Source organism: Dysidea avara, chromosome 1 (genome assembly GCF_963678975.1).
Source record: "Dysidea avara chromosome 1, odDysAvar1.4, whole genome shotgun sequence".
NCBI lineage: Eukaryota > Metazoa > Porifera > Demospongiae > Dictyoceratida > Dysideidae > Dysidea > Dysidea avara.
This window is the reverse complement of record NC_089272.1, coordinates 57524348-57539077: the sequence shown is the minus strand read 5'-3', so window position 1 is coordinate 57539077 and position 14730 is coordinate 57524348.

Sequence of the window (14730 nt, the reverse complement as noted above, 5' to 3'; positions counted from 1 at the left end):
GTGCAAATTTTGTTTGCACAGCTGTAGGCACTGGGAAGTTATTACACAATGATTCCTTAAAATCGCCAAATCTCCTAACAAAGCTTTGTGTGTCGAAGCCTTGTTTTGTCAAATTCAGTCACATATCGTCGTCATGAATTACAGAAGAAGCGAGAGTATGGCGAACGTGTCCGGGAGGTGTAACAGGCTTCCTTTACCCCTTTAGTATTTTCCACAACTGGGGGAATGGGAGGAGAAGCACTAACATTCTATCGTCGTCTTGCCGACATGCTTTCTCGCCACAGCTCAACATCTTATAGTGGCACTCTGGCGTGGATTCGCTGCACACTGTCATTTTCATTGCTTCGTTCTGCTACAATGTGCATCCGGGGAACTGTCACGCTGCAGATGGTCCCCCGCCGCAAGTGGTCCGGCCGGACCAACTACCGCGCCTCAAGTAGTCCGGCCGGACCATGTAAGGTTGCTGCAGATGGTCCGCCCTGCTGCAGCTGGTCCCCCCCCCAATGAATTCTCCACTATCAGCTTCCCAGTCAGTACTAGCTCAACGTCTTGATCAAAACGTACCGCCCTCCACGAAATACGAGTCCTGAAGCAGTGAAGCGAAATTCGAGTATATAGCTAATGCTTAAACATTATATATAATTATAAACATTGCATTGTTTTGCATTTGCACGTGGTTTTTAATTCGTGTACGCGTTGTAGGCACCATGTCCCTTTCGACCCCCCTTTCAAAAATACTATAACAAAACGGTGGGGACTATTCTACGGAACGGAACGGAACGGAACGGAATGATGGACTAAACCACGGAACGGAACGCTTTCTCAAATTGAAGCTTGCAACTTACCATTGCTGAAACTTCCCTTATAAGTTAGCAGTGGCATCTCCAGTGGGTGATTAACCATAAGATAAAAAGAATTAACGGATCGATTGTGGGTTTTTGTTGGTTGTCATTAGTAACGAAGTATTATTGTGGGATGAGCTGTATCAGTGATGTTCATCCATACGGAAGGGAACTTTATGTGAGCTGTTTTTCTTATTTAGACTTTAGAAAACAGTCTGGGCCGGTCTTTCAAGTCATAAGTCAGTGTATAAATAAAGCAAGCAGGAAGATACTGGTAACAGGAAAGAGCCAGCTGAATTAAAACTTGAAGAATTTTGTGCAGTGTGTGAGGAGCAAATATTTTGGCAGACCGCAAGGAGGGTATATTCTGCAAACATCACTGAAGTGTGCATGGAGTTATTTATATATTAACAGCTGGTGCAGTGGACTAATGCCGTATTCAATAGTGAGCTGATTTTATCTGTTGCACAATTCAAGGATATGTCTGACTGCTAGCCTTGAATCAGGCTAAATGCCAAAACTCCAAGATCAGCCAAATCTCTATTATAAGCTGCATGTGAAACCATGCCCGTAGCCACTAGGCAAACGTGATTTGGACCAGGATGTGTGTGTAATTTCAATGTATGTAGTCAGACCTGAAATGGAACACTCACATTAATTACATACCACCTAAGAATCCTAGGATTTCTTAAGTGTAACATTTCACATGCTTCACTTCAAACAAAACAGGTTAAATTTGTTCGTTTATTTTCAAGTGATTCCCAGTCCAGCTGGTCCATGAAATTACAATGGGATCACATGTATTTGTTACAGTGCGGGCTGTCCTGTGTTGGATCTACTCTAGAGTTGAAATTTCAAGGTAGACTCACTGCCAATGTACTGACATTAGTACTGTTGTAGCATGTTTAAGTGGAGGACAAATGAAATAGTAATGCTAGATTATTTATGTATACAAATTTTTCATAATGAAATTGATATCCCATTTTGATTTGTACTTCCACTTTGCAACATATTCAAGAACAAGAAGCTACCACACTTAATCTCCAACCACTGTCATTAATTAACCAAGATCTCACTAGACTGTAAATCACCTTATACTGTAGTGATTTTATTGATTCATCTGTATGTTTTCTTCATTTTCCTTTGAAGTTGTACCAAGAGTTCATAATAAGGTGGAGAGTGTCTAACTTGAATGCATTCACCAAACACCCTGCTTAAAGTAACACCTCGGCCTTATTTCAGAACAAAGGCTTTACCTTCTTCAGCAACACTAATCAACAGTTTTCTATCCCCCAGTAAAGGTGTTGATTTGATGAAAGGTGAACTTTACACAGGGTGTTTGTACGGCCATACTGAGAGTTAGACACTCTCCCCCATACAAATCAGTATTACGAACTCTTGGTTGCACAGTATAGGTAAACAAAGATAAGTTTCTCTCCCATCTTATTCTAGGATTTCTATAGACAAGGAAAATTCAATTATTTGTATACAGGCTCAAAATTGAGAAAATATAAAGAAAGTGAATTAATATTATACAGTCAGTTTGCTTTTGGATATTTAATGTCTCCAACCACAACAAAAATTCGATGAATCCATGCATCTCATCACTGGTCGTCTGAACATTCTGAAAGTGATACCTCACTCAATCAACCATATATTCTGTTTATTAGACTGAATAAAGTCATGATTACCTAAACAATCACTTAATTAATGTTTTATAATTATCCTATTCCATTTTCCTGGAGGTTCCACTGATAAAATGCAATTTCAGCAATGATAGCAGCTAGCCAAGCTGCAAGTTGATTCAGAAAGCATTCCATTCTGTAAAATAGACCCCATCCAGAATTCAACTCAGTACTCAGGCTGAGATATCTGACAATAGTCCACTACTCTGTTAATGAATCATTGATGTTCACACAATAGAGCCTCCTTGAGGTATTTGAATGTTTGCTCCTCACACACTGCACAAAATTCCTTTAGATTCTGCTTAGACTGAGTTGATTCAGCTTGTCACCATACTTGTTTCCTTTGTAGTGTAGCTATACACATACTGATTTATGCTGATTAGAAAGGCTGGGCCTCAGACTACATTCTAAAGTCAAGTAAGTAAAAATAACTCATATACTAGTAAAAACAAGTCATGCATTAAGTTCCCCACTTGATATATCCGAAGATGAACACACTGAGTCAGCTATTCCCACAATTAGTACTTCGTTACTAATGACAACCAACAAGAACCCACAATCGATCCTTAAATTCGTTTTATCTTTCTTGGGGTACGTTTGATTACCTGCTGGAAGTGCCACTGATATCTTGTACAGCAATGGTAAGCTGCAAGCTTCAATCTGAGAAAGCATTCCGTTCCGCAGTTTAGTCCATCATTCCGTTCCGTTCCGTTCCGTTCCGTTCCGTTCCGTAGAATAGACCCCACCTAACAAAACATAGCTACTCTAATGGAGCATGCAGTCATTCAAATACTTTAATGGAGCAGTCACTACTATGACATGCCATGGCTTAGTGTCATGTAGTCATCCACATACAGTTGCCAGCAGTATGTGACAGGATAACACTAAGATGCATCTCCGGAAGAGGCTACAAATAAAGCTTCTGGGAACCTTCATCACTTCGGTGTATCTTGTAATGCTCAATTTGCCATCTCCACTTACCAGAGGCCATGACACACCATGCAACAGAACAGTTGGCTATAGTTTTGTCACTTCTATAATAAAAAATGATTTAATCTCTATACTCTGATTTAGGCTGCATGGAGTATGGGTTAGACAGCTGTTTTACCAATGGTGAAAACCATTAATTCACTTGGATATATAGGCTTGGACAATTATTGGGGACTACTAGCTGCATGTTTCATGCCTCATATGCAGCTTCAATAGCTATAGACAATATTTTTTTGAAAATGCACTAAAATGTCAGTTTCGTCGAAAATGGTATATACAGGCATTCAGGCTATAGCTGAAGGCTTCTATTCTAGTCTTAGTGCATGTGTATACTTTAAATTCTCCATTAATGTTACTAGCAGTATGGTGGCCTTAAGTGGTTCTTACAAGCCAATAAGTTAGTAATATAAAGTGTGACACATAATAATTTAATTGAATCACCGCACACAATGGTTTTATTGTTCTATACCGGCTATATCTTATACCTATTTACTTGGTTAAACACTGCAGCATTTTTACCACAGTTTCAAAAATCATTGTGGTGGTTGTTCAAACTTGACTACCTCTCAATGTTCAAAACCAATGTTTAAATTCTGAGCTGGATTTTTGAGCACTGCTCAAAAGTATAATAGGCTATATATTTTCAAAGCATAATTAGCTCAAGCCTAGCAGAGAATAACCAAATCTGTTATTCACTTTAATTTAACTTGATGTGCTTTGCACTTAGAGCAACTGATTGTGACAACCAGCAAGGATTAACATTTTAGGACTTATTTATGTAGAAAATCAGGTACAGTTACAGCAGATACTGTATACTGACACAGCAATGTTACTTAGCAGTTTTCAACAGATTTGTGGGTATGTGTGTGTGGAGTCAGTATAGAGGTGACCAAGCTGAATAAGTTGTACAAGAAATTTTCGGGACAAAAGGTGGAATTAGAATTTTATTTTATTTTAAACTATTGTGATAATGAGTCAGTGAATGTTGCATGTAGTTGAGATTCATAGCAGCATTGGCAAAATTTGCATTTAGTGGGTTCTCTATAATATCCACTGTTTTACCCATAAATGTGTGAAAACATCTCAGTGTTATGACTAGACCACCCTCACTGTTGGCTAGTGTTACAGTAGGTTAGGATGATTACCAATCAAGTTAAATAATTGCCAAATCTGAAAGCTCCACTTGATGTCCATGTAGCTATTTAAGTTACTGTATATTTCACCATTTTACGCAGGGTCATGGGTGTCACATGGTTATATAGGAAAGGTTTCACCATTATCACAACAACACTTCACAAAGCACTGACATAAAATTCATCATGAAGATTGTACTGCATGGCCACTCAAAGTTGCAGGACTCTAAAACAGTATACATGCAATATTAATTAAGTGTGCATTATATAAGTCACAATAATATTATGATCATTATTAACAATTATCCTTGAAAATGATATCTGGTATTTCTGTTGCTTGATATTATGACATTCTTTTCTTGTGCATTATACTCCTTGACTATACAGCATGGTCAATAACTGTAAAGAGCTCAAATACTTTAATTATATATAGATGGTACCGGTGAAATTGCAGTTCCAGTTTACAACTGCTACATTGATTCAGATGGTACTGACCTTCCTGGTGACTTAATGACTACAATATCAGCTCATCGTGGACTGTATAGTGTCGTGCATGAGATCAATGAAGATGTTAATGTACTTGTATGAAAATCTGGCTCCTAATTTGATCATGCTTCATGTCAACGACATAAGATTACCTTTCCAAGAACCTCTTATAATTGTGTTTATGTGATGTGTATTAAGCCATTATACTTTTCATCATCATTTAGATAGCACTGTAGCTGTAATGCATGGATGTAGGTACATTATATGCTCAGGCATCACAACCGATAAACCTCCAGTAGCCTCTTGCTCTGCCAGTGGATTGTGCCAGTCAACTTCAATACTGTGAACGCTAATAGTTAGTTACTAATAATAGTATCAGCTAAAGTTTTGTTATTATGTCATTTATAATAATTTATCTTGTCGGCATTAAGCTGCAAGTTTAATTGTACAGTGGAACCTCTCTAATATAGACATTGTGGGATCCAGAATTTTTGGCCACTTTTTGCTGTAATATAGAGGTTTTCCTTTTTTCAGAGGTAAAAATGTATTGACCAGGCTGGTTGGGACCAAAATTTTTGTCCTTATTATGGAGGTTTTTTTCTATTGTGTCCTTAATTCGGGGAGTTTGTTAAGAGAGGTTCCACTGTATGTGCTAGTTAGCTATAGTGTTTTTACCCCTAATGTTTACAGCAGCTGATCCAGGGATTATCAAAGGGGGTTAACCAGTATATGGAGTAGGGATCTGTGGCCCCCAGAAGCTAAAGCATTCTGCGGGACAATATATCTTGAATGGTTTAGATCACACTGCTTTTTATGTAGGCTATACATTGATCAAGAGTTGTATAGAGTGACAATCATGCCAGCAGATTATTATTATAGACCTAAAGAATGGCATATACACAAGATCGCATACATTTTATTTGCAAGATATCCTTAGCAGGCTAAATGTACCAATGTATCTGTAGATGTTAGGTGACTGTTTTATTAGAGTGTTGGCTGACACGTACGCATACTAGTAATTGTAAGGCCACCTCGAAGGCCACAGTGGAACGGGAAGCTATAGGTCGGCACAGTAGGGCACTTTGTGCCTGGCCTTACGCCTTCTCAAAGATCTATGATCGAGTCTATGATAAAGCCAATGGGGGCCCACTTATGGCAGAGGGGGACCAACTGTGGCAGCGTAAGTTGTCCGGGGGGGGGGGCAAGTTGCAGCGCTGCAAGTAGTCCGGGGGGACCAAGTATGGTTGCTGCAACTGGTCCGAGGGGACCGATTTTGGGGGGACCGGTTGTAGCATGACAGAACACGATCCATCCTTCATCGTTCCAACAATGCTTCCCCGGAAATGGGCCGGCTGTATTGCTGGCCCTAGCTAGGGACTTTTAGTTGTCCCCTTTCAGTTGTCTAGCACACTTGCTCCTTGGTGCTGGGGGTGGTAGGCAAGGGCAGTACATCCAGCCCGGGAAAAAAAATTATGTTTTAAATTATGCCGGCATAATCGGCTGGTGCCTAGTGACTGCTCTGTTTATTATGGCTGAATGATGTATTTGTAATAGATGAATGTAATATTTTTATGACAGAATGTCATGTGGTATGACAAAATGTTTGTAAAGTTTAACTACTTGCAACTAAAATAAATGTTTGTAAAGTACATGCATATGGTGTCCACGGGTTGCAAGTGATTGCAAACCAGTGCATGTTGTATTTGTGACTGGGCCTGCAAAAATAGGGCATGTGGGCACATGATTTTTACCTACTTTTTCAAACTTTTATCACTCATACCTTTTTGTACCATTATGCTATAGCAATGCAGTTTTTCACTCTTAGTCAACATTTAATTGGCTTTATGATGAAAGTTACAGAATGGAAATATTTGGTTCCAGTACTGCGATATGACCTGTTATGTGACAGGGTGTAGTCTGTGCCCACATGCCCTGTTTTCGCATGCCTGGTCACATTTTACTATATATCAGGTTTAATAATACTGCAGCTGGGCATTGGTAATGGTAATGTTTAATTTGACACCAATATAAACTATATAAATAGTATGTACATAAGTCTTCACTCTTTGAACTTCATTCTTGTGTAAAGAAAAAGGAAAGTAAAAAGAAGCACCCAAAGCCAGCCATATAGGCCAGATTTTGGGGTTGCAATCGCAAAAAATATCTACACCAAGACCAAGCCAAGCTATAATATAAAATGGTGTGGCCGCCAAAAACCCACAGTGAGTAGTGGTGAAATCAAAGATAGTGGCCGAAAAACGGCTGTGATGGTAGATTAATAGTACAAATTTACAGTACAACTCATGTGGATTTTATGCCAAATCCTAACATATCAATTCACCTTAATTGTTGTATAAAAGTTTAAAAGTCAGCCTGCTATCACAGCCATTTCATGGCTGCAACCTTTGATTCACAACTTTTTCACCCTCCCTTACAACTTCACTGCATGTTGATACAATGTCAAGTTATCATAAACCACTGTAGTGGTTCAGTGTTTGCCACCAATGTAATTGCTCTATTGTGATAGCTGGCTCATGTCTGACTAAGGTTTCCCCTTTTAAGTTTCATCTTTTGGACTGCTTGGAATTACTAACTATCATAGCAGCAGCTGCTATTGTTCTTTTAAACTTCTCAAAGTATGTGTGTGTTTCAATGTCATTAACTTTTATGATGTACAGTATGAGAAGTCAGGGGTACTGATGAAACCCGGAATGGAACAGAATCAGTTGGGGCGTGCGCCAAGTTAAACAGATTGTGCACTGTTTCCAACTGTCACACAATAACTAGAATTGTGGTAGATTTAGTTTGTTTCTGTTTATAGGCATGCATGCTAGTAATCATTCGCTCAAAAGTTCTATTAAATGCCCATCATGTGGCAAGGTGTGTGTAAATAAAATACATCTAGTTTAGTTTAATCCTGATGTAGAGTACTTCCTTACCATTCCAAAAGGTAAACTACTGTAGTATTTTCATGTTGTAGCGGTATTCAAGCTTTTTTAGTACAAGTGTCGCTGGTTTTCTGAAGCGACTATAATTCTACCATTGTTGGCAGCGATTTACGAGAGTTAGCAAAGCAAACTGCAGTATGTTATATAAACAGTGGTTACAAAAAAATAGATTTACAGCTTAGCTAAATGATCATTGTTTAGCTTAGACAATTGTACAGCGCATTCTTGCAGTGGGCATTAAATTCATGGAAACCACATATAGATTACATCTGCAATAAGGCAAACAGAGCTGTTGGTTTTTTGTGACGAAATCTTCAGCATTGTCCTAGCCATCTACATGACCTAGCATATAAACAATTTGTCTTGCCTATTTTAGAGTATTGTTCTCCAATATGGGATCCATATCACCAAACCAACATAAATCAAGTAGAGATGGTCCAACATAGAGCTGCTCGTTTTGTCACAGGTCAACCATGGAGACGAAATGATAGAGACAGCATCACTAACATCCTTGAAAACTTGCAATGGCCTACATTACAAAAACATCACAAATCAGCTAGACTAGTTTTACTATATAAAGTACTACATGATTTATTAATTATACCGAACTGTTACCTCCCATTTAAATCTACTGTATTACGGACCGGACACTCACACAACTTTAAACTAGTACCTTATCAACCAGGAATTGATGTATATAAATATTCCTTCCTCCCAAGAACTGTACCAGAATGGAATAGATTAGATGATGAGATTATTGAGACTGACTGTGTTGAAGAATTTAAGCAAAAAAATATTAGCCCTTTCTATGTATATAGTTAAGTAACTTATCGTAATTGTATATACTGTATTTTTATAGTTTATTATTGTAATTGTACATATGTATATAATTAAGTAACTTGTCGTAATTGTACATACTTATATAGTTGAGTAACTAATTGAAATTGTACATAATATGTACAATTTCAATTAGAATTGTGCTAGAATTAGTTTGCTTCTGCTATAGTCATGCTAGAAGTCATTTGCTTGACAGCTCTATTATTATTTTTTGTTAATCAGCAGGACCCTCCAGGGGTATAATGCTGATGTGCAATTACATAATATGTAATTGCACATCAGCATTATTGCACATCAGCATTATACCCCTGGAGGGTCCTGCTGATTAACAAAAAATAATAATAGAGCTGTCAAGCAAATGACTTCTAGCATGACTATAGCAGAAGCAAACTAATTCTAGCACAATTCTAGTTATTGTGTGAAAGTTGGAAACGGTGCACAATCTGTTCTAAACGATTTTGAACTTGGCGCGCGCCCGGATTGATTCCGTTCCGTTCTATTCCGGGTTTCATCAGTACCCGATCAAAGATCTTGTCTAGGGATCAAAGGTCTTGTTTAGAGATTAAAGATTCTGTCTAGAGATCAAAGGATATTGCCCAAGCAATATCAGGATATTTTATATCAATGGCAGATCCAGGATGGGGCATTTGGGGCAAATGCTCCCCCACCCCCCTCATTTTGTGGAGGAGCCATACTTCTGATTAAAATACTAAACTTTATGTCAGGTCAAGATAAATTTCACGAAAATATGCACATTTTACTAGCAAATTCACCTGAAACCAAAAACTACAGTAGCTATGAAATTATCACCCAGCAACTTCGTGCGTACTAAGCGCCTCTAAAATAATTATTGTGTTGCTGTTGTTTAAGACATCCAGAGCCTTTTAAACAGCTTTTAATCTGCAAAGGCCAAAATAGTAAAATTCAAAAGTGAGATACTACTAAGAGGTGTATTATTTACTGCTTCAAAAATGCAGCAACTAACAAGAGTCAGAGTAGTCTTGGTCTCCAGGGCCGGGTCCAGGGGGAAGGGGTTTGGGGGCTGAAGCCCCCCCTTCATATTTAGGCTTTACTTGATCAAGATGCTGAGTATTATAATGAAATTTTGCCTTAGCATAATTATATGATCACTAATAATACAAATACTCATAAAACCACCTTATACACATCTTTCCAAGGTATTACCAGTGGATTTATGCTAAAGTTTATGTAACATGGACCCGGATCAGCATGGGAGGTGTACAAGATCGTGATACTCTAATAGAGCAGTCAGCTAACCACTCTAATAGAACATTCACTGGAAACATGTAGCTAGTTGGTTCTGTTATGGAATTTTTTCAAATCAGCCTGCACCTATACAAACGATGAAGTGCATTGGTCTGTTTAAAGGGCTTCAATCATCTACTTGTGTAGTTAATATGTATGGCAATACTTAATTCAGGTACACAATTTCCATTGAAAATGCTCTCAGATTCAATCTTGTATTGTTCAAATTTCAAAATTTTCCACTTTCAACATTATTATTCTAACATGCACCTATTCTTGGTTGTCTGTACCTACCCAAACTTTTCCATTAATAAAATGCTTCAGAGAGCCATACCTATAATCTAAAGGCAGTATATAAAATATTTACAGGCAAAAAATATAGGGCTAAAACGAATATTCTAAATGAAAGAGAACGAATATTTTTAGTCAAGAACGAATAATAGAATATTCTATATATAGTGTAATGCTCTTATACAGTGTACATGTGTTATTTCTTATTATTTGTATTCAATTGTAAAACATCATTAAAATTTGATACAGTAGGCAGCTTTTGAAATGAAGTAAAAGTGTCTGATGATGTAGCTACTAGAGGTGTACCGATAAGGATTTTTCAGTTGTATTGATATCTGATTAATTTGTACCTAAAAGAGCTGATACTGATTATATACCGATTAAATTATTGTATATTCGTAAATCAAATAGAACTACAGGTGTAGCTACTGCATGATGTATATTCTAATGATTTGTAGCATTGAGAAAAGAGAAGTGATGTAACTTTACTATATTGCACAACTACCTATGGTGGTGTGGCCTCTATTACACAACCCAGACAATTAGGCACCGCAAATATTTTAATACATGCTCCTTTGTCCGGATTACTCCATGTTTTGATTAGTTACCAAGATGGCTGTTATACACAGGTGATCACTTTAGTTTTCCTGTAGTGCAGTTTTTTATTCTTAAAGTGCAGCTAACAGCTACTGTTCTGGGTAAGAATATTTTAACACTAATAGCAGTACTCACACACGTCGTCATATGGCTTCTTGTAACTTAGCGTTTTATAGAATAGTGTAGAGAGGCTTTCTGTTTGTTTGTAGTGAGCAAAAAGGCTTTTCATAGCTGGCCATGCAAACTAATCGATTCATAGAGTGTTTGTGCCCATTATTACTGAATATGGAAGGCATATCGGCAACTGATCTGATCACCCTCGCGATCACCAATCCGATTATTGGTACATCTCTAGTCCAGTGTCTGATGTTGTTGAAGTTGTAGAGACAGACAAAGATTCCTCATTACTAGTGTCTGCCATCTTTACTGTAATTTCGATGTTTCGAATTCAATAATTCCTTCGAACGAAGTCGAATCGAATACGAATTCGAATATTCGGTATATTCGTTTTAGCCCTAAAAAAATATTAGGGATTTTATGTGGAAATGTCTCCAAATTGCAGTATTTTAGCATCTATTTTACAAAAATTTCCTGGGGGGGCATGCCCCCAGACCCCCCTAGTTCCAGCATGCTTTGCATGCTGGGAAGTGTGCCTTGCACACCTCTACCAAAGAGATTAGTACCTAGAGTTAGTCCCCCCTTTTATAAATCCTAGATCCGCCCCTAGTCTCCCCAACCATTTGGCCTGTTTGTGCCCCTCCCCTTGCCAGGTTCTGGATCCGCCCCTGTATAATATTGTAATAAATAATTATAGCTATATGCTAGCTATAGCCTACCCTGAGTGCCATCGTAGAACACCAACGCTAAAGTGGTTTGCATAATGGTATATATTAACACAATTTACCACTGTAAATAAGACAAGGAAACCTCGAGTATAGTTGGTAGTGAATCCCAGTTAACAAAACGGGGACCCACAATTGTTAATACTCAACGCCATTGTGCGTAAAAACGGCGATCACACGATCTCTTATTCGTAGCAGAAGGAGCGATATTTGGAAGCTGCAGCAAACATGTCGAGAACAGTCATTGCTAGATACTCGTGGTGGAAGGGGTGCTACGTACTCCAGGAACGAAGATTCTGTCACAAAGATTCCCTGTCACAAAGACTGTACATGGAAGATTGCATCCGTCTTAGTGTTATCATTTGCAGAGGCGGTTTTAGGGAGGTTTCCAGAAAAACCCTCTGAAATAGCGCGCGCCCCTACGATTCGTCTGGGTGATAAAAATAACGGAGTTATACATACTGTATTAGGCCCCTGTTCGGTGATTATTAGTTTCTCATCCAGCCTTTCTAATTATTATGATGCGGGCGGAAGGGTATTACCATTATGCCATTATTTTATAATATTAACACACTGATGTACAGACCTTGTCCAAATTGTCTTTCTTTCTTACTACAAACATTCCTTCACCAGCTGATTCTACTTTTCGTGATCGCCAACTGTTTTTCGACAGCCAACTGAAAGCCTGCTTGGATGAAGTCGATAGAGCACGATTACAACTGGCACTGCAACAATTTGCTAAGGAAAACAACAGTTCTCCTGGCAATATATAGCGCATTGTAGCATTGATCAAAAAAAAATTTATAACAGTTTGGTATCACGTGTTCTTCTGAGCATGCACAGAGTAAATAATGGCTTTCCATGCGGTAGCTTAAGAAGGATACGGGTGGTGGATAAGAAACTAATAATCACCAAATAGGGGCCTTATATTATGGCTCTTTTTCTATTGGCAAAACTTACATACTTTTACCTCTGAAATCACCTTCATAGCGTTTGCGACCATTTTCTTTTTTTTTTTTGGTCCTCAACTTGCAGCTAGGCTGAAGTTGCAATTCCAGAGAACTAGAAACCCCCTCTGAAAATTTCTAGATCCGCCCCTGATTTGCTGTTTTGTAAATGGAACTCCCTTCAAATTCCTAATATCGACACGATAGATCTTGAAACATTTAAGAACGCTGTAGGTAATATAATATAATGTGTGATTGTAATGCTCATTAGCGTGTTGACCCTAGTGGGCTTTGCTAATTAACAATAATAATAATAATAATAACCATTGCCCTCTCTGAAATTCCGCCCACACAGATTATACTTTGTTACACTCATAGTATTCTAGACTAGCTTACCATATGTGACTGTCTCTGGGAAAACCGTTCTTATCGCCCATTTAAAAGTATCGAGAAACGTCGGTTTTAAATATTCTGTGTGTTGTAGCTGGCCAATGGTGGTAGCTACGCATACCAAATTTTCACACGTTTCACAACAATTTCTTACCTTCCTGATCATCCACTGAAGAAGTAGCCAACAGCTAAGTTTCCCGCCATTTTAGATAGTTTTTAAACCGAGGTTGTCTGTATCAGGCGAGCTCCAGAAGGGTGGGAGGCGGGGGCCCTGGAAGGCGAGCTCCAGAAGGGTGGGAGGCGGGGGCCCTGGAAGGCGGGCAAGATGGTGTTCAAAAATTGAAAAGAGACGTGCTGGGATGAATTAGGCCAAGTTATAGGCCATTCAGGGCTCAGAACTGGCTAAAATGAAAGGAAATTTACAGCACAGGTCATTGTCCAACACCACAGAGCTGTACAGCCACACACAGCCATCTCCTGGTCGGCCAGGGCTCCATCAAGACCCCAGACCACTCGTACGGCTCGCCACTGTGCTCTAGGAAAGCAGCCAGCAAAAGCAGACCACTTTACTCTGGTCGACTGTGGCAGTGAAACTTGATAGTGCATTCATTAAGCTTTGTGTTTGTGTGAAAAAATCAAACTTCCTGTCTTGGGCGATAAGAACGGTTTTCGTAGATCCAGTCACAAATAAGATCGAGATACTCTAATAGAGCAGTCAGGAAAGGCTGATATACTCTAATAAAATAGTCACCTCTAGAGCATAATCTTGATTTTGAAAGCATAATTTTGAGCATAATAGGCTTAATTTTTGAGCAATGCTCAAAAGCATAATAGGTAAAATTTCGGGCATAATAGGCCGGTGCCTATTCCCAATCTCCACAAACTGAAACTGCAATGGAGTCCTCCAACAATTGACTAGTTCCTGGTACACCCTACAACACTTCTCTTAACTTAATAAATGATTCAAATGCTTTTACCAATGATAACTCTGACATAATTTCTAGTGACATCAATACTGGAAACAGCATTAATAACTTACATGATTTCAATCAACATTCTATCCCACATGACACTCAACCAAATGATCTGCACATTTGCTTAATGAATACCAGAAGTCTTGTCAACAAACTATCCAATTTCCAATCTTTTATTTGTTCATCTGATTTTAGCATTTTGTGTATCACCGAGACTTGGTTATCTAAAGATATATTTGACAATGAAATAATACCCAGTGGCTATACCATTTATCGTAAAGATACAGATTCTAGAGGTGGGGGTGTTTTACTTGCTGTAAAGGATAACATCACTAGTAGTCAATTGTCATCCCCACCTCATGTTGAAATCCTAACTGTTCTCATCTCTACATCAAATCCATTTATAATCAGTGTTGTTTACATTCCTCCAAACTCTTCTGATACTAACCATGAATTGCTGCATAGTTACCTTACCAACCTAGTCAACGAATCAAGTCCAATT